Raw genomic sequence first — 21,456 nt, forward strand, 5'->3', positions numbered from 1 at the left:
GCCTCGGGTTTTTCAGCTATAAAACTGAATCATAGGCCAGGCGCGGTGGCTCACGCTTGTAATCCCAGCACTTTCGGAGGCCGAGGCGAGCGGATCACGAGATCAGGAGATCGAGACCACGGTGAAACCCCGTCTCTACTGAAAATACAAAAAAATTAGCCGGGCGTGGTGGCGGGCGCCTGTAGTCCCAGCTACTCGGAGAGGCTGAGGCAGGAGAATGGCGTGAACCCGGGAGGCGGAGCTTGCAGTGAGCCGAGATTGTGCCACTGCACTCCAGCCTGGGCGACAGAGCGAGACTCCATCTCAAAAAAAACTGAATCATAAAATACCTAGCTCATAAGTTGCGGGAGAATTTAGTTAATATATATAGCATTTAACAAAGCCCAATCACAGAGTAAACAGCTGAACTTTATATCTATATTTAATTAAATAACAATGTATTAATCTATTTTAAATGAATGATCTGTGATGATTGGCTGATCCTAGAACAAAGAAAGAGCAATTGAAGGTAGTATTGTTGCAGGAAGGCTGGTGGAAAGAGCAAAATATAGTAACAGTAATAATAATAACCAATATTACTGAGCATTTACTAAGTTTCCAAAACAATAGTATTTACTACAGTCATTTTGGAGAAAGAGTAAAATGGAAAGGGAGTGGAAGGACTGAGATGTTAGACAAAGTGAGTTGCTAAAACCAATGAAAGTGACTCTTAAAACCCTCCATTAATTTGATGTTATCATGATGACATTTTAACGTATAATTTACTAATTCTACTCCCAGGAATTTATCCTGATAATTTTGATTAAGTTATTGACATTATTCAGCAGAAATTTACAGAAGCTATAAGTACAATAAAGTTCACTGCAATGTTAATTGCAATAGAAATATTTAATATTGTAAAGTGTCCATAAATTTTTATCCCACACACCCTCACCACCTCACCATAGGCCATGCCCTTTGCATGCTCTCACATTAAGAAATGAAATGTACTTCCACATTTCTTGAACCTGGACTGGCATCAGGCTTTGCTTTGGCCAATAGAATGCCTAACAGTTTGCACTAGGAACACTGGAACACTGGCAGCCCAGAGTTAGCCTGCTGGAGAATGAAAAACTTGCAGCCCAGGGACTCCCGTTACTTTAGCTGAAAACAAGCCATCTCCCCAAAGCAAAGTCATCTACCCTACCTGCAGTTGACTGCTGACACATGAAAGAGCCCTGCTGAGAACAGAACTACCCAGCTGAGCTCAGCTCAAATTGCTGACCACAGCATTGAGAACTAAATAAATTGCTTTGTTTGTAGCCACTTACCAAATCCACTTTTAGAGTGGTTTACTGATACAAATTTTAAAAAACATAACAAAATATTAAGTATCAACATAACAAAATACTAGAAAAGCTTTAAAATATCAGTGATAATGGCTAATTTTATAATATAATATTAAGTGAAAATAGCTTAATACAAATGTCATTCTGTAAACTATGATAGCAACTGTGCAATTTTATGTATGTATGTAAAAAGTGCATGTGGAAAAGAGCATTGTTTTGTAAGAGTGGTGAAATTAAGCATTGATGTCATCATTATTTTTAAACTTCATTTAATGGGATATTGCATTTTCTAAGGAAAATATTTGATAGAATAAAAAGTCTAAGTCATTCTCAGGTTGTAGGATATCACGTTGTGACATTATTAAATCAGTAAAAAGCATAAACCTGGTCTTTTGCCCCTACCCTCCAATATTATAATCGAAAAAATGAAGAAAATGGTGCAATAGGACCATTTCAAAAATAAGAAGAAATCTCATTAATTAGTAATCCAAGCAAAATTCTCATTAGCTTATTTTACACTTATGATCAGAGTGCAAGAATTTAAAACTAAAATGGAGATTCAAATATTCCATGCACCATAAAACCTATTTAAATAGTGAAAGATATTGATAACAGCTAAACTCTTCTGTGGTAAAAGTCAGCATTTAAATGTTAAAGGTGACTGACCTAAGATAAGGAAGAAAGTTTAGGCAATAATTCTAAAAATTACTACCCCTTCAACGGTCATTCCTTTATCAAATGTCAATGTATACATGACTAATGCATTGCCTCAGGAAAATGAAACTGACTTATTCGCAAAACCTAAAGAATTGTATAGAAATTCCAAAGGGATGTCCTTGGAAATTCACCCTTGACCAATATATCCAGTAGGCTGCTGAAGCACAATGCTGATTTTCTAGCTGAGTATGCACATTCGCTGCAACCAGAGGGATGTGGAGCTTGGCTTCCCTCTTACATTATGAGGACAATTTATTTTGACAGCTTTCACAGCCCCCCAAATTTGTCAGACATCCAACATGAGGCAGATTGAATCTAAGCATTAAAAAGCCCCTCAGCCTGAAGTTGAAAGCAGGGAGGTGGGACCTAGAATCAAAGACAGCAAAGCAGAATTTGTGTCTTGCTCTTTTCTTACACAAGCCAAAAGTTCAGAACAAAATTGTTTTTTAGATTTGGTCACTGTCCATTCCTTTCGCCACCAGTCACATTTAATGTATCTCTATCAACCCTAAATTTCCCATTATGATAGTCAATTCATTCATTTCTCAATTGGTAAATTCCATTTCCACCAGTCATTGAGTAGCTTCTCTCTCTTCTCTGAAAAGGCAAATCAGTCTCCCCACCCTCAATTCTTTTATGTCTTCCACATCCAGAACCTCTTCCTTTTGGTATGGCAAGAGGTTGTCCTTTTAGAAAAGCAAATTTCACTGTGATGCCATTGACCTAGTTTGAGTGTTGTTAGACAATAAACAGCCCTGTGGAACTTATCACTTATTATAAGGATCACCATCAAGGGCATTTTTCATTACATCATAGAGTGTCCTATTGATGAAGCCTTCCAAGATAAATCCTTTTCTCATCTTTTTTTCAAAAAATAGTTGTGCTCCTCCTGTGTATTTTTTTCTCTGCTTGTTTCCTTTTATTTGTTTATATTTAAAGGACATTGCAAATTTTTGTAAACAATACTATAGGTGATTAACTCCAGAGAAGTGTAAAGGGTACCATGCTTTAACAATTCATTATCATCCGTGGCTTTCTTTGCCTTCCCTCTTGATTTTCTGTATTGTTTCACTGTACTTTTTCATTGTCGTTTGCTGATGACGTTCATGTATCTCTTTGGCTAACATTTTCCAAACAATCTTTATATGTTGAGGCACTGTTTTAAGTACATAGCATATTTTAAATTATTTTAATTTTCATTTTCCAGTATGTGAGATAGCTACTGCAATCATCTCAGTTTTCAGAGAGAAAAAATGAGATGCAAAGAGATTGAGTAACTTCCCTAAAGTCACACAGCTAGTGAGTGGAGAAGTCACTCTGTGGTAGATTAAATTATTTCTGGAAGAAAACACAAAGGTGAGCTTGCTGTACTTGAGCAAGACATTGGAATAATTTAAGTTAATGCAAAGGTAATCCCATTAGGTAAGTCAATTTGCTTAAACCACTTAGGTGGCGGAATAATTTTGCTGTTCTGTTTTATAACCTGTTGGAGAATCCCTCAAAGGTCATGCCACTAATGGCTCTTTCCAAAGTTTGAAGAGATTCGGCCACTATCTAGAATTATAAGTTCAAGGTTAAGGGACCTTGCCAATGAAAGTTAGAAGAGTAATAAACTAAAATCTTATGTTTGCTACCAGGCGGTCTCATGACTTCCAGGATTATGAAACATGTGTTTCCTGTGATGGCTTTCATGTTTGCTCTCTCTTAAAAAGTGGACTTGGTTTCACTTAGGTTAGATACATTTATGCTTCACAGATCCAAACTATTGAAATAAATAATGATTTATGTATAGATGAGCTGAGGACATTAGTTTGAATTTTGCAACACTGAAATTTCAGTTTTTGCTATCAAAAAATTGACTAGTGTAGGATTACACAGAAACTTTTACTTTCAAAAAGAGAGTAGTAGCATTCTTTCTGGGAGTTTTAAAGGAGAAAAAACTGTTGTCAAAACTAGAATCAATGCTAAAATTTTCCCTTCTGATTTGGTCTCAGTCCAAAGCACCATATCCACCTAGCTACCTTATAATAGACAACTTCTAGCAGAGATCTGGCCTTAAAAGCTTTCACAATGCAAGGAAGAGGCCTACCATATACTAAAACTCAGAAAATGACAAATTCCTCAAGCAAAGGAGTCCAGAGGCTGAACAGCCAGAAAAAAACCCACAAATTTTTACTAAAAATGAAATAAGTAGATTCAAGTTTTCTTTTCATTCATCCAACCTGCCAAAAAACCACCTGTCCATCCAACAAATACCTATTGAGTTCCAGGCATAGTATTCAGTATTTGTCATTGTGCAGGGTACTTTTTTGTTTGTTCTTTCACATTCACTCCCTGACATTCTCCATCCCGTTCTATGCTTCAGATGGCAAATCATTATATATGGATTTATGTGGATTTCATTGCTCCCTATATTCTAGTTGAGCTTGGCCAGTGGAGGCACTAATGGAGGATTGGAGGTTGGGGAGAAAGTGAGCTAGGTGCTTATTTCTTGTGCTCCTCACTGTTGGACTACTGCTTGACAGTGGCTATATTACTTCATGAAGGCAGCTTCTAACAGGCTACCTAGTCTTTTCTGAAGCTACAGCTCTCAATGAGTTCTTGTAGCCACTCATTGCCTTTCCCCTTTTAGATCTAAGGATAATAAAGTCTTCCTTCTCTTGCTAAGTGATATGGCTCTGTGTCCCTACCCAAATCTCATGTTGAATTGTAATTACCAATGTTGGAGGAGGGACCTGGTGGGAGGTGATTGGATCATGGGGGCAGATTTCCCCCATGCTGCCCTATTGACAGTAAGTGAGTTATCATGAAATCTGATGGTGTGAGTGTGTGTGGCACTTCCCCCTTTGCTCTCTCTTTCTCCTACTCTGCCATGGTAAGACATGCTTGCTTCCCCTTTGTCCTCTGTCATGATTGTAAATTTCCTGAGGCCTCCCAGTCATGCTTCCTGTTAAGCCTGTGGAACTATGAGTCGATTAAAGCTCTTTTCTTTATAAATTACCCAGTCTCAAGTAATTCTTTATAGTAGTGTAAAAACAGACTAACAAACTAACCTAAAGGTGCTTTGCCATCCTCTGTTGGTTTCTTTTAACCACGATTTCCTCATAAAGATCCTTTTTATTCAAACTTTTTTCAATTATCCCTTTTTGGAGTACCATCCATTCCTTACAAAAACCATGACATTATAGGATATATCAGTCATTTAAAAAGTCAGTCTTTGATTTTATTGTATTTACAGTTTAGCGAAGCTATAACCTTTATATATTGTGAAACTCTCTCACACTGATATGGGGTAGGCTTGATAAGCAACACATACTTGACATTAATATTCCAATTCTGAATTCTGAAAATAGCTACTTTACTCAGGCATTATGATAAATTTGCAATACATTTTTATGTACTTTTCCCTTGTCATACTTCTTTTAAATTATTTCCAATGCCTTCCCCTTCCTACTAGGCAGCAGCATTTACTATACTATTCAATGCCTAGTACATCATTAAATATTAGATAATTCAACCCAGAATATAATCACATGGAGAATTTAATGTGAGTCAACACAATAGCAAGTGGATGTGTGTTTATAATGAGGCTCTTCATTAACCTGAACATTTTCTCTGGCCCTGTCAGGATCAGATCACAGAAAGGTGTTAGAACACATTGCCATAGGAGGACTGTCCAAGTGCTAGAGGATAAAATAAAAGGGATGACCCTGAGAAAAGGAGATGTTAGCTGAATCACAGAACAAATATTGTCAGCTCAGATAAAGGGAGCACAGATCAAGCCTAGGCAGATCAATAATTTCCAGTTCTAAACAACCAATTCCAGGAGAGTCTGCCTGAGGACTAAATGCAGAGGTATTGTCATCATTAGCAGCACACACACACAAAAATCTCACCTAGAAAAATCCACACAAATGGTAGGGGAATGTCATGATCCTAAGCTGGGATAAATAAAGAAAAATGTAGAATAAAGTCAAATTGATGGTACATATAATAAACATCTCCTTGCTTCTAGGAAACACTGCTGGGAAGCTGGAGAGATGCAAAAGCAAAAATATATGTAAAAAAACCTTGAACCAAATGGATATACGTTGAAGAGAAATAGCTAGCTGAGATAGCAGGAAAATACTGCTGAACTCTGTAGACACATCTAGGATTTCAGCCTTTGGTCAAGTAACAGTTTAACTCTTCAAAATATAATAGGGTAAAACATATTTATTGAACCCAGCCAGACTCTGTTAGTTCTGTCAGGAAACAAGTCTACCCTCAAGTTTTTTGATACTCATTACTAATAGCTGGAATGATGCTGGAAGGTCTGATACGTTAGGTGCTCAGTTTTATCATAACTCCTCTGCCATCCTAGGGAGCTAGATCAAATTGTGTTGCCTTCTGAAAACTGCCTCATATCTGAAAATAAAGCTTTGACATTTTCTACTGATAATATATATTTTATAAATTAGAAGAGCTCTGGATCACTTATTTTTAAAATCATAACTTTTAATATGCCCAGATGATTTCTAATGCCAATCATTATACAGGTTAGTAATAGAGATTATATGTAAAAATAAATAGATAGAAATATATATAAATACTGCATGATCAAATAAGTTAAGAAAAAATTGGGCCAAACATATTTTTCAGGTGTCTTTATTGTTAGAATTCAGACTTTCCAATCTAACAATGTGTATCATCATATTCTAGATGAACTATAGCAGGTAGAATACCCCCAAAGTATCTTACAGGTAGACTGTATTTTTAATGAAACATCTCATGAAATAAGGATTTCATGGGTTTCAGAAAATGATGCTTTTGTTATACTAAACAATTTATTTTATAATTTTATTGTATTTATTTTATATACATATACACTGACGCTTAAAAAATTTGTGTCACCCTTGTATGGTGATCATGCTAATCTTCTCTGTATTGTTCCAACTTTAGTGTGTATTCAGCCTAAGTGAGCACTATACTAAATATTTCATAGCAGTCTTGAGCATGTATGCTGAATTGTTGGAAGAACTTGAGATCATCCAATAAAAACTCCAACACAATTGGAAATTCCCATCCTATGTTAAGTGCGGTGAGGGAGGTCAGGCAGCCTCTCTTGAAGCACCTCCAAGGAGGGTAAATTCCCTGCTCAGTGAGTCATCATATCTTGATTTCAAGCAACTCTGGATTTTATAAATGCTTTCTGTATTCTGAGCTATGTTTTTTTTAATAAATTCTACCATTGCTTTTAGCTTTGTACTCAGAAGAACACAGGATAAATTTATTCATTCTTTCTCAGCTTCTCTGAGTTCACTCAAATTTTTCTCAGGTGATATGATTTCTAAGCCTTTCACAAATCTCACCCTGGAATTACTCTGGATTTCCTCTAATTCTTTAAAATATTGTGCCTGCAATTGCACTCAATATTCTGGGTGTGTGGTTTAATCAATGCAGAGAAGAATAAGACTACAACTTCCTACAGCGTGTAAACTCTTTTCCTGCTAATCATGCCAGAGTTTTGCAGTCACTTCACACTGTGTACTCATATTAACTTTGAGATCAACTTAACGCCCCATAACATTGTTTCAGTGAACTGTTGCCACAGCATGTCTTTTCTCTCCTATGTTTAGGCAATTGATTTTTGAAGCCTAAATGCCTATCACTGGGTTCTGCACAGTTTCATATAGAAACAACCCGCTGGTTTCTTCTGGTGAATACAATTTTATCTTTACAAGAATTCAAGATAATAATGATGATGAGAAACATCTTATCAAAAATGGTAAGTTGCAATTCTTTAAGTTCAGAGAGTGCTTAAACACATACTATTTTACTTTCTACCCATACCAGATAGAGAAGTTAGGTATTATTAGCATCAATTTAGAAATGAAGAAACTGAGGCATCAGGCATACCAGAATTTGATATCCACATGTCTCGTAAGTGGAACGCCGTGATTAAAACCCCATCTTCTGCCACCAATCCAAACTTCTATCATATCCGAAGTACTTTTCAGTAGAAAATATAAGCCAGGGTCTGTAAGTCGAAGAATTCTGTTATGAATGTTCTATTCAGCAGTGCCAGTGGGCTAGGGAACTGTCTTTTCTTCATTCTACAGCACTTGGTAATTCACTATAAACTTAGCCAAAGCCAGGCATACAGGCCTAGAAGTAAAAATTCCTATATAGCAAACTCTTCTGCTCTCAGATTCTTCACTGCTTCTTTAAAAATGCTTTTTAAAAACTTAATTTTCTATCTATAAACATAGTCATTAACATGAATGCTAATTGTTCTATTTTAGAAGTGATTATTTATGAGTAAAAATGTCATTTCTATGTTAAAACCCCCCCAAAAATGTTTCTTCTATTTATTATTTCTTTCACTCAGCCTGACAATTTTCAAGAATACGGGAAGCAAAAGTTGATACATTTGTATCAAGTCCATTCTTTAGGAGCCAGAGTGGGCTTTTCCCCTAAGGTTTTTGAAAGAGAGATGGAAATAGATATATGATGATTTTATAATAATTATCAAAGAATTACAGAGGCTAGAGAGTCAGAATCCCAGGGCTGGGATACCCGACCCCATCAGGGATATGAGAAGATAATCTTTCTATGGACACCAGTTATCGGTTTGAGAGTGAGAGGCTACTGTATATATGTTTTCAGCCAGAATGTTTGAAACATCAGGGTATTTGCAGATGATTCTCAAGGACACAGAGAAAACAACTATTATATAGCCCCACCCAGAATTGCTCCAGAGTAATCAAAATTAACAAAGGTCTATCTGGGGAGTAAGCAAGACCATCTGTCTCCAGACATGGCCATTAGGATCTGAAGTGACAACCAGAAAGACCAGATATATTTTCTGATGATTATCTCTATAAAATTATTGACAAAAGCCCATGTTGAGTCATGAAATAAAAATAATTAACATTTAAAGACATAAGGCAATCCTCAAAAAATTCACATTGTCCAAAAACTTCCTTCATTTAACAAAACCAGGCGGTAATCAATAAACTCATTAGTAATGAGATTTTCCAACTTTAGCTTCTGGCATAAAAATATGCCTATTTTTGTCTGAAACAACACTAAGTATTATTATTATGTATCATTAACAAATAAACTAAATTTGTATGTTTTTCAATGATAAGCAAGTGATTTTCAAACATGTTTTTGCATTATTATAATTATCATACAAAAACATAGATTGAAAAAAAAGCCACCTTATTTTGCAATGTCACTCATCAAGGTAGTCTATTTACCCAACTGTATTTTGAATTTTTTCTCATCAAGGTAGATTTTGTTCATCCACAGTTGAAACTGGTAAGGCTTCATGAGTTGCTTTAGACCAGCAGAGTGTGGTAGACAAGATATTATATGAGGGAAGAGTTCAACCCACAGCAAGGACATTCTTTGTTGAAGTAGGAAGTTAACTACGAAAACTACTATTGAAAACTGAAAGAAAGGATGGTTATAAAATAATTGAAAAGACCATTACATACAGTAACTTGAATAATAGAAAACATGCCAAATGAATTTGTGTGTATGGATGTGGAGATTTCAAATCACATTGAAAACGTCATTTGCCTTTTGTGAGCTATGTAAGGGGCAGGTACAAAAGCAAAGAGAAGACTTTAGAGAAAATGCATTCAATTGAAAGTAGAAAGTAGAGAAACTAATAAAATAACAAAGTACTATTTAATTAGTAATTTTAAAAATGGCTAATGCATGTGGGGCTCAATACCTAGGTGATGGGTTGATAGGTGCAGCAAACCACCATGACACACATTTAACAAACCTGCAGGCCCTGCACATGTATCCCAGAAATTAAAATAAAATAAAATTTTCTAAAAATTGTCATTTTTTTAGTCTTTCCACCCTTCTATTTTTTTAATCAAAACAAATAGCTTCAGGATAAAGATTAATTGGAAAATAAGGTTGTAAAACTTCTTGTAAGACCCAAGTAAGATTTAAAGTAGTACCTAGTAAAACCTTTTTGTAGTTCACTAGTCTCCTGATTAACAAGGGTTGCAATAGGGATCCTCATTCACATCTGGACCTAAAGCAAATGATAAGGCTTCAGACATCAAGCTTGGTGACATGTTTGGATGGGATATATGGGGTCTCACCAGAAAGTCAAAGTGTTTTGCATGCTGAAGAGAAAGGACTCAATGGACGCAGAAGGTGGCCAGCAGCAGATTGTTATAGTACTAACTCCAAAAGAACCATACTTCCTAGTATTTAAGCTATTAGGTAGCTCTTCCAACACTGATTCTGGCCTTACTTTGGCCCGTAGGGCATCAACAAACATGAAACAAGCAGAAGTTTGAAAAGTGCTGATATATTGAGGCTTGATACTTTGAAATGCGGCTTCTACCAGGTGAAGAAGCCAGAGATGAAGGAATATGTGGAGAGACAGCCTTTCTGGACAATCCAGCTGAGGTACCTATTATGCGAGCAAAGCCACTGTAGAACATGAGCCTCAACTGAGCCTCCAGATGAATGTAATTCCATGAGAAAGTGAAGGCGACACCAGCACAAAAGTCAATCCAACCTACAGAATTATGAGAAATAAACTAATTATTACTTTAAGCCACTATGTTTTGAGATAGTTTGTCATGCAACAATAGGTAACTTGTATATAAGGAAAATCCAATGTAGTATTTTGCATTCCATCTAATACACTTTGAATTTTCAAATTAAAGCATCGAGTAAATACAAAATTTCAATTAAAATTTATCTGAGACGGTATTTTTTCTGTATACATTTTAATTGCATGTACCACACTTTGCTAATAATTCTTATATTTATATTCAAGTTTCTTTATAAATCAAATATGCTGCCAGGTCAGCAAAGCTCATCTGAACAAATTTTCTTTGTGAAAAAGACTAGAGATTTTTTTTTTTTAATTTTAGTGTCGAATAGTGAGTGTTCATCCTCAAGTATTAAGACCTAATTCAAACTCCTTACTTCTTTTCCTCTTCCTCCTCCTCCCTTTTAATGCCCACCTGCTAAAGAAATCTATTTGACACAGCCAAATGAAAGAATATGGAAGTATTGTGTTATAATTCATAGTTAAAATAAAGTCTCAGTTTGATTTTCTTTTCTTTTTTCTTTGTTTTTGCTGTTGGTACTCTGAAATGGGCATAAGATGACATTAGGAAATTAATATTATTACATAGTGTAGTAGATATTACTATTCACCAAAATATATTTGTTCTCTATCCCTATACAGTCAAAAATAATATACCTCCACATATCTATTATATGTGGCCTTGAGATTATTTGTAGGCCATGAACTTGAACAGAAATTTCCTATGTTATTTTGGGGCCAGAGTATTTAATTGCTGTGCTTGAGTCTTCAGTGCTCTATTCAACATAAGCATTGCTATGTTGAGATAGTGCTATTATTGAACAATGGAGCTTTTATCAGCTAGTATTTCAAAGTGAAGACCACATGGAGTAGAGGCTCATAACAAGACAGATGTGAATTGTGAACAAGAAATAATCCTTTATCTTTAACCTACTGGGATTTGGGGATGTTTGTTACTATGGCACTACCTCATCTATCCTGCCTTCTACACACTGCCATTGCTTAGCAAGCCAAGGTTCCACTATTGGCTGGCTCTGAATCTTTCACCCTTCCCTCTTTAATTCTTCTATCAAAAATGTGCTCTACGTAGGTCCTCTAATTGGCAGATTGCACTATTCACATCACTGTTTATTATGATAGCTAAAAGGGAAGGCCCATATTTTTTTGGGCTACGTTTTTGGGAAACCAAATAATTAGAAGACTATAATAAGTATCATTCAGGCCTTCAATTTGAATTTCCCTGGGACATGAGGTTGTTATTATGGATGAATTGAATAATTCCTTCATAATGGAAGTGGAGAATCTGTCACACCTCCAAAAGAAAAAAATCATTTCTATTTGCAGTTCTAAACTTGTCTAGTAGTGAAAAGGAAATGATTGAGCTTGGTAATATGATGAATAGATTTTAATGCCTGAATTAAACTGACTGTTCATTTTTAACCACACAAGACTATAAGCTATGTGAAAAGAGATCCATGTATTGCTCAAAGAGATATGACAGTGCTTGCTACATAGTAGGTGCTGAATAAACAGTTGTTAAGGCAATAAATAATATTCTATTTTAAAGTACAGTTTTCTTGAACAAATCACAACTTTCATGATAAGTGGGAATGCTGACAAATAAGTAATGCATTTTGGAGACCAAATACTTAAGATCGTTTAATTCATTTACCATAAATTAGTTCATGTGACCTCCTCACCCTCCTAATGAGTATTCCCTATTAACAAGCTAATGTTCTGAATTATTCTATAACTGTCTCAAAAGTCAACAAATTAACCATTGGCCGGTCATTTATTTTCTAATTCCCAGATCAAAACATTTTTTAGGCCACAGTTTCCCAAGCACTTGTCTTTTGGTACCATTTTCACTACTGTGAAAAAGTTACGTCCTGTGAGGATGTAACTTGTTTAACTTGAACTTATCTTAAACGAGTGTTTATATCACTATGATAATTAGAAAATGAATATAATTTGCTATATATAAAAGGTAACTATAAAAATGAATTCAATTAAAGCAAATAATTAAACTCTTGCCAGATATTGCCTGACAAATGCTCTGAGGTGGCGGACCATTCTCTTTTAATATAAAAAGAAGTTAGGAAACGAAAGACATGTGAACACCAAACTGGGATTTTCTCCTTGATATAATCAGATAAAATGAAATAGAATTAAAAATGATAATTTTTTTATAATTAGGTCTCTCATTCTTAAGTGTTATTTAAAATTAAATTTATTTATATTCTCCATACCAACTGCAAGGTGCATGTTCCACAATTTGTAAATGTTCTCTGGGCTACCAAGCTTCCCAAAACCCATATACTGGTGGAAGCATATGTTCTTTTTTCCTCTATTTTTTTAATATTATGCTTTCTCCTAAATATACATATACAGCTATTTATGTATATAACCAGTTCAAGTTTTCTATATATTTTAGAAAAACACTTTTTCAGCACACCTACCTTTGTTCACATAATATTAAACAAGTTTGTCTTAATGTTAGAGTTAGTGCCTATTTTGTTTATTTGTAATTTAGTAATGTTTTTTTCAAGTCAAAATTCAAATGGATTCTTCAATTGTAATTTTATCTGCCTCAATGGATTATTTTTCCTAAGACCTCTGCCATTAATAAAATCCCCTTTTCAAATTCTTATTTTTATTTTATTTCTAATTTCCAAGGCAGATTTCTTAGAATTCCACATTCACTGCTTCCTGTTTATGACCACAGACTAGCTCCTTAGCTCCTCGAAGACTCTGGTGATTATTTTTAACTAATTATCTAAGGTCACCATTAATATCTTAGTTGTTACAGGTTATAGACCCTTTTCTCCCCACATGTGTTTAACTAATCGCTCCTACACGAACTCTCAACTTCCTTTACTTCTGTGAGGTTGGGAGCACTTGGCTTTAACTGTATATGATTACGTCTTTCCTCTTATGGCTTCATGTAGCACCTCTCAGCAAATAAATACCAACCACCAAGCTCCAGATTCTGTTTAGTTATTTACTGTCCATAGGAGACTAGATCCTCTTGACTGAGAAGAGAGAATAGGATGTGTAACTCAAACTCTCCATTTGACAGACACAAAGTCAAACTTGACTTTCTGTGCTGCCTTACTGCTCGTTCCTCACGTATTTCTCTCCTTTGTTTCCTGTTATTCTTATTGTCACTTTCATCTGTACAGTATTTTAATCCTAAAATCTTGGTTATCATCTCATTGGCACTACCTTAAAGCAATTGCTAATTCCTATGTTGTACCTTAAAAATATCCATTTCTGTCCTCATTCTGAGTGTCAATAATGCAGTTTTTTATAATACTTATCTTATCAGAAAAAATCTTTACTATTTTCTCTCTTCTAGTCTATTTTAATTCATCTTGAGCAAAATTGACAGGTTGTTGATGTCACTTTAGAATGACACATCTGGTTATGTTACTTCTCTGCCTCAAATCATACAATATCTTGCAAACATTCCAAAATAAAGTTAAAACTTCTTAGTCTGGAATTCAAGTCCTTATATCATCCAGACATTTACTGTATTAAACCTCAACTATGAAATGTTTTTTACTTTTCATCTTTGATTGATCAATTAAAATTAGGTGAATTTAAATGATATACTTTCTAAAAATTTTGATCCAAGGAAAAAAATGCATAAATATACATTCATTTGCCAATTGTTTCATGGAAAGCTTAGGCCATTTTTTAAAGTATGAATTTACCGGCTGCATCAATTACATATTTTTTGAAATATTAGAGTAAGTTCTTGAAATATTTTTGAAGCAATTTACGTACACAATTCTTCTATATTTACAAATTTGTTCCTCCACACTTTTATAATTGTCTCTCCTCCAACCAATAATTATGCCATAATTTACATGTTCATCTATGCTGTGTGTTTTCATGCACTAAATTTGCATTTATAGAAGAGAAAAATCTTTTTTTTGCAGGTATATTTCTTTGCCTATATGCTTTCAATTGCTATATATTTACAGTAACAGGAAACATTAGTATAAATTATACAACCAATTTGTAGAGGTAGAAATGCACAAACATTGGATCAAGTGGTGCAGCACCCCAAGAGTTCAGTATGTCATAGGCATCAGAAATTGTGCCTTACTGAAAGCAAAGATTTTTCAGCAACTTGAAAAATTGTGCCTTACAGAAAGCAGGTTTTTCAGCAACTCAAAATTGTTTAAAGGAGATATGCTGAAATTTCTATTTTCCATTAGAATCATAGTTCTAACCTTTACTTCTGTCTTCTCTCCATTCATTCCATTCAAATATACAACTACTTTAAACATATGTATTCATCTTAAATTCTAACTCAACTTTCATTTTTTATGTTCAGTTTCTGGATGTCCCTACCTGAAATACTTTTTCTATTTAAACTACAATAACATTTGTATACATGGATTTTGTATGATATTTTTCCTTGGAATTACAGTTACAACAGTGTATATTGTGTTTGTTACACGTGCTTGAAATAGCTGTGTTGTTTCTGATTCACCTTGTTATTGTCAGAAGCATTTGAACCAGAGTGACCCCATCTTGAATAGGCACTGAGTAAAATAAGGCTGAGACCTACAGGGCTGCATTCCCAAGCGGTTAGGGATTCTTAGTCACGGGATGAGATAGGAGGTTGGGACAAGATACAAGTCACAAAGACCCTGCTGTTGAAACAGGGTGAGGGAAAGAAGCTAAAACCCACCAAGACCAAGATGGCAATAAAAGTTACCTCTGTTCCTCCTCACTGCTCATTATACACTAATTATAATGCATTAGACTGTTAAAAGACACTCCCATCATCACCATGACATCTTACAAATGCCATGACAACATCGAGAAGTTACCCTATGTGGTCTAAAAAGGGGAAGAGCTCTCAGTTCTGGAAAACTCATGAATAATCCAACCCTTGTTTAGTGTATAATCAAGAAATAACTATAAATGTACTCAGCTGAGCAGCCTGTGCCACTGCTCTGGCTATGGAGTAGGCATTCTTTTATTCCTTTACTTTCTTAATAAAATTGTTTTCACTTTAATCTATGGGCTTGCCCCGAATTCTTTCTTTTGTGAGGTCCAAAAACCCTCTTGGAGTCTGGAACAGACCCTTTTCCAGTAACAATATCTTTCACAGAATTTAGCATGAAGAAAGTAAAATGAGTGGTGTTATCATAATATCTCCAGGCTAGTTCTTTGTGGATGCTGAGTTTTGGAGAAAAAGGAAAAAATGGTAGAACTTACACAGAATATTATTAACAAATGTGGGTAGTTTGATCATAGATGTTCATTCATCAGATAGTTGGTGAGTGTATTTAAAATGAAACCTTTTAAAATTTACTTTTAAAACTTTTGTTTTAAGTTATTAAATAGAAGTTGCTGAAACAGACAACATTTATAGAAATGATGATATATCCTAATTGAAGAAATATTATGCAGTTACTTAAGATGATGCTTGCAGAGTATTTTGTAAAACAGAAAAAAAATTCTGATAATGACAAGTGAAATAAAAAGCAAGATACCTAACTAAAACTATGGTTTAAGCATACTAATAACCTTAATGGAAAAATGCTGGAAATTAAAACATAAATGCTAAGCAATCGTGGGTGGTTTGTTTCCTTTATTGTTTGTTTTGTTCAAATTTTCTACTATGAATATTTTTATTTTTATGATAATAATGGAATAAATTGTGCCTTATTGTTTTTAAAGAAAGTTGCTCAATTTCCATTAATTGAATTAATCTTCTTTTATTAAGCAATTACTCTATTAATAGCTATTGACAGTTACCAAAACGGACAATGTGGGCAGAACCATGGTGCAAACCACTGTTCTGTTGTCATCCCCAGGAACACAAATGAAGATGTAATGAGATATTTTCAAAGTAAAAGGTACTTGACTTTCAACTTCTAATCCAAAGATAATATCAACAAGAGAAAAGCTAAATATGTGATCGAGATCACAATTTTTAATGTCCTACCTCAGAAGATAACAATAATGTCTTTTTCCCTTTAGGTAGCGAGGGCCTAAAATACTTTTTAGATATCTGCTATTTAATCTGGCAGAGTCTCTGGGAGATAAGAAAGGAACTAAACACACACAAGAGCAAAGACCATAGCTTTTCATCTCTTAGATGTGACCTGGGCCAAAGAATGTGAAGATTTCCGGAGATTAAGGCCATCTCCATGGCACTACGCTAATATACCCTCTGGGCGGCCTCATCCATTGTAAAACTACTCTTTCAAAGTTCAGGGCTAACCATAGGGGATGGTGGGGAAAGTGATTTCCAAAGAGAGTAGAAAATACTTAGGAGGAGAGCAAATAGATGAAGGACCAACATTAATAGCACCATCATTATGGCTGGAAGTTTCTTGATTTTCTTGAAAAATATTCAGTTTCCTTGAATGTGTGTCTGTTAGTTAGAAACCACATATAAAATCCTAATCCCCCCCGCCCCCACCAACAGAATAATACCCTCTTGGCCAAGGGGAACCCAGAGAAACCTTAAAAACTGAGTTTTTGGTCATAGTGGGAAGGGAGGTCAGACAAATTTCATTATACTCCCTCCACTTTAGAGTTTAGGAGCAACAACTTCCCAGCATTAATGTTAAAATAGAGACCCTAAGACAGAACAGACTCTTTGTGACAATAAAGTACCTAATTGGAGACGAGATCTAAGGCCATGCAAAGCAAGAATTAGGTCACCCTTGCCCACCATCAATAAGCTACATAGCATCCTTATCTTACCTTAAAGCATTCTTTTCTGCAGATTCCAAATTTTAGACAGAACCATACTCCTTTAACCAACTGCAAATAAAAGAATCTATGAATCCACCTATAACCTGTAAACCCCCGCTTCAAGATAGTCTGCTGAACCTGTGTATACCTTCCAAGTATTGATTTATATCTTTGCCTGTAACTCCTGCCTTCCTGAAGTATATAAATCCACACTGTAATTCGACTGCCTTGGGACCACTTACTCAAGCCTTGGGTTTGTGTTTTCACTGGACCAGAGTCAACTATATTGGCTCAGAATAAATTGTTTTATTTATTTATTCACTTATTTACTTATTTTGAGGTGGGGTCTCACTATGTCACCCAGACTGAAGGCTGTGGTACAATCATAGCTCACTGCAGCTTCAAAACCCTAGGCTCAAGCAATCCTCCCGCCTATGCCTCCTGAATAGCTGGGACTGCAGGAGCACACCACCACAACCAGATAGTGTATTTATTTCTTTATTTTTGTAGAGACAGACTCTCTCTGTGCTGAACAAGCTGGTCTCAAACTGCTAGCCTCAAGCAATTCTACCACCTCAGCCTCCCAACATGTCAGACACAGTGGCGCACTCTGGGATTACAGGAATGTACCACTGTGCCTGGCAAAATAAACTTCTTTAAAATATAACAGCTAACATAGTAGTCATCCTAGGAATCTCCTCATTGTATGGTCAATAATTTTACAGGTTAATTTCTCTTAAGAGGTAGAATATTTCCTAGGGCTCATGTAACAAAGCACCACAGACTGGCTTAAAACACCAGAGATGTATTGTCTCATACCTCTGGAGGTTAGAAGTTCAAAATCAAGGTGTTGGCAGAGCTATGCTCCTACCCAAACCTCTAGAGGAGGATCCTCTTCTTATAAAAGACCAGCCATTGGATGAAGTGCCCACCCTAATCCACTGTGACCTCATTTTAACTTCACTAATGACATGTCCAATGACTTCATTTCAAAATAAAGGTATATTCTGAAGAAGTGAAGGTTAGGACATCAACATATCATTTAGGGTGGATACAATTTAACTAATAACAGGTGGGTAAAAAGAAAGATTCCCCCACCCAAACAATAAAAACAAAATCAACGAACACCATGAACACCCCAGGCCATTTGTTTTAGTAATACAGCTATCACTATTTGAAAGCTGAGGACATAAGGATAAAACTATTTCATTATGAAAGTCAATAAACTACTGTCTCATTGAGAGACATCATGAAAAATGATTCTGCCATCACACACACACACACACGCATGACTAAAATCACAGTCCATGGCTCCTTAACATAGACACACGGCCTTAAGGGTTGTGAGCATAAGTTTCTTCATCTCTGTATGACAGAAAAAATTTTTTCTCCTTTCAATCTGCTAAAAATCTCTCTAATTTTGCAAAGTTTTGGCTGTGTTCCATTTCTGCCTACACAAGCTTGTCTTTCAGGCTTCAGCAATCAAGAATGGGGGAGGGGCAAAACAATAAAAAACAAATGTGCTAGACAAAGAAAGTGAAATTTAGGAGCTAGGGAAGGAGAGAGAGGGAGAGAGGGTAAAGTTAAAAAGACAGGCATTTGGGAGTATCTGAAGTATGTGGTAAAATGGGAAAGAAAACACGGCAATAACAAATGGAATAACCAATTAATTGTTTCATTAATGAGTTTGACATATACAAATTAAGAACTTGAAGAATTTTTACATCCCTTGGACTTTCTAGGAAGTTATTTCAATCTCAGTCATCAGTGATACCACACTATTGATCCACATAGGCCACATATACATTAATGTTGTATATAAAATTGGGATGATGTTACTATGCTGAGTGACGCCAAGAAGAAGATAAGATTACCCAATAAACCCTTTAAGTGGTGTCTGACATATAATAAATGCTCATTAAAAGTGACAACACTTATGCCTTCCTTCTACCTTACTGCTCACTGAATGCTTATAATTACTGTGTAATAGAATAATACCAATAGAATGCTAATTGCCCAGAGACATTTAGTAACTCTTAACGCTCCAGAGATAGGACCATTTTTATATTAAAAAAATCAAATAGCACTCTGGCTAACATATCAATCTGACATCCAAGAGAATTAGATCTGGTTCCTTCTAGGGTTTTTATGGTTTTAGGTCTAACATGTAAGTCTTTAATCCATCTTGAATTAATTTTTGTATAAGGTGTAAGGAAGGGATCCAGTTTCAGATCTGGTTCCATGAGTGCATGCCCTTTGCACCAGTTACAATTGTAACCCTTACTGGACATCTACACAATAGGGATTTATTGAGTATATACTGTGTGTTCATCTATCCATCCATTCATCCATCAATCTAGCCATTCATCCATTCATCATTTATTCAAAAAAACACTTTCGGAGTGCCTGCGTATGTAAGGCAGTGGTCTAGGAAGTGGATATACAACGAAGAACAACACATGCTTTCACTACTTTTATGGAGTTACATTCTAGTGTTGGAAACTGATAAGACTAAACATAAGGAAATAACATGATTTCTGGTTTTCTGGCTTCTGTGGCAAACACTGGAAATAAAATCTTATGAGTGTAGGGGGCAGGAAGTATGGGTATAAAGGTGTCATAGAGCGGTCCAGGCAAAGGAAACAATATGTGAAAAGGATCAGAGGTAAAACTCATGGTGCATTTCTGGACTGCAACTCAGTCTATATTGTATAGATGAACAAAAGAGATGGGGAAATGCTGGAAATACAACTAGAGGGATAAAGAATACAACAGTTTCCAGGACACATTAAACCATACATCAAGAATGCATGACTGTATCCTAAGACAAGGAGGTACGATTGAAAGATGTTAAGTTGGGCATTTAAGCACTGTGTTTCGTTGATATCTTTCCAACAACAGTTATTCAAATTTAGAGACTAAATGAAAAGTTAAATAATTTGAGGATCTTGGCCTAGAGTCCTTTCCCACCCTGGCTGCTGGCTTCAGGTGCACCTTTTTCCATGTCTATGCACCTCCTGTTAGACTCGAGTTGCCTTTCTGATTTCTGATTTTGAATACTTCCATTGTTCCTCTCTTCTCCCCGCTACCAAACTGTCAACTCAGCTCATTTACTGAGCCCAAGAATCTGCACTTAGCCACTGCCTATAAGGAATTGTTGCTGCTTCAATACCAACACCCTCTGCCACAAGGAAAAGCCTTAAGTATGATATTGCCTACATCAATTTTGTGTCACCATTTTGGTAAAAGTGTTTGGTTACAACTGGCTTAAAAGTGCCCTTTAGGCTGGGCGCGGGGACTCATCCTTCTAATCCTAGCATTTTAGGAGGCCAAGGCCGGCGAGTTACTTGAAGTCAGAAGTTCCAGACCAGCCTGGCCAACATGGCGAAACCCCATCCCTAGTGAAAATACAAAAATTAGCCAGGTATGGTGGCGTGTGCCTGTAGTCCCAGATACTTGGGACACTGAGGCACAAGAATTGCTTGAACCCAGGAGGTTGCAACCCCAGCCTGGGTGACAGAGCAAGACTCAGCCTCCAAAAAAAAAAAAAAAAAAAAAAAGAAAAAGTGCCCTTTAGAGGAATCAGGCACAAACACATTCATAGATCATCACAAATCAAATCCCTCCCTTAAAAGATTCTATACCCAGGACGGATAAGGAGGAATGACGGTGTCTTTATTTGAGACTAATATGACACTGTTATTATGTATTTTGGGGAAATGGTAATATTTTATATTGTATGATCATCATTTCTGTCAGTAGCATGGTATGAAAACTGTTTTCTCTATGATAATGCATATGCTTATAAGTATTTTCTTTTCATTATCTTAGAATATTCTCATGAGCCATGGAGTAGCTGAAAAGAGTGATTTTCCCATCATCAGTGACATAAGTGGTAACATGTTAGTGGGTAGGCACTTTGAGATTTAAATTAACCACAACCACAATATATAATCAGATCTCTTTAGATAAAAAGTGATTCATAAAACACGTAGAGAAAAAAAGATAAATAAAACAAACAAGGTATCCTTCAGGTATTTTATCATTTTTGTTAGCTTTCATACATTTCTCCAAAAGTACGAATATATTTTGAGGAAAAATTTTATG

At 35.6% G+C, this 21,456-nt stretch overlaps 1 protein-coding gene and 1 non-coding gene across 5 annotated transcripts in view; both read right to left on the reverse strand.

Annotated features, from left to right (window-relative positions):
• The window catches only part of LRRC4C (leucine rich repeat containing 4C), a 1,364,302-nt gene that overhangs the window by 1,023,523 nt on the left and 319,323 nt on the right, over positions 1-21,456 (reverse strand). The window lies entirely within an intron of this gene.
• LOC115830514 lies at positions 6,903-7,008 on the reverse strand. Its single transcript, XR_004026067.1, has one exon. It is a non-coding gene; the product is annotated as a U6 spliceosomal RNA (small nuclear RNA).

This window comes from Nomascus leucogenys, chromosome 15, assembly GCF_006542625.1.
Source record: "Nomascus leucogenys isolate Asia chromosome 15, Asia_NLE_v1, whole genome shotgun sequence".
Taxonomy (NCBI): Eukaryota; Metazoa; Chordata; class Mammalia; order Primates; family Hylobatidae; genus Nomascus; species Nomascus leucogenys.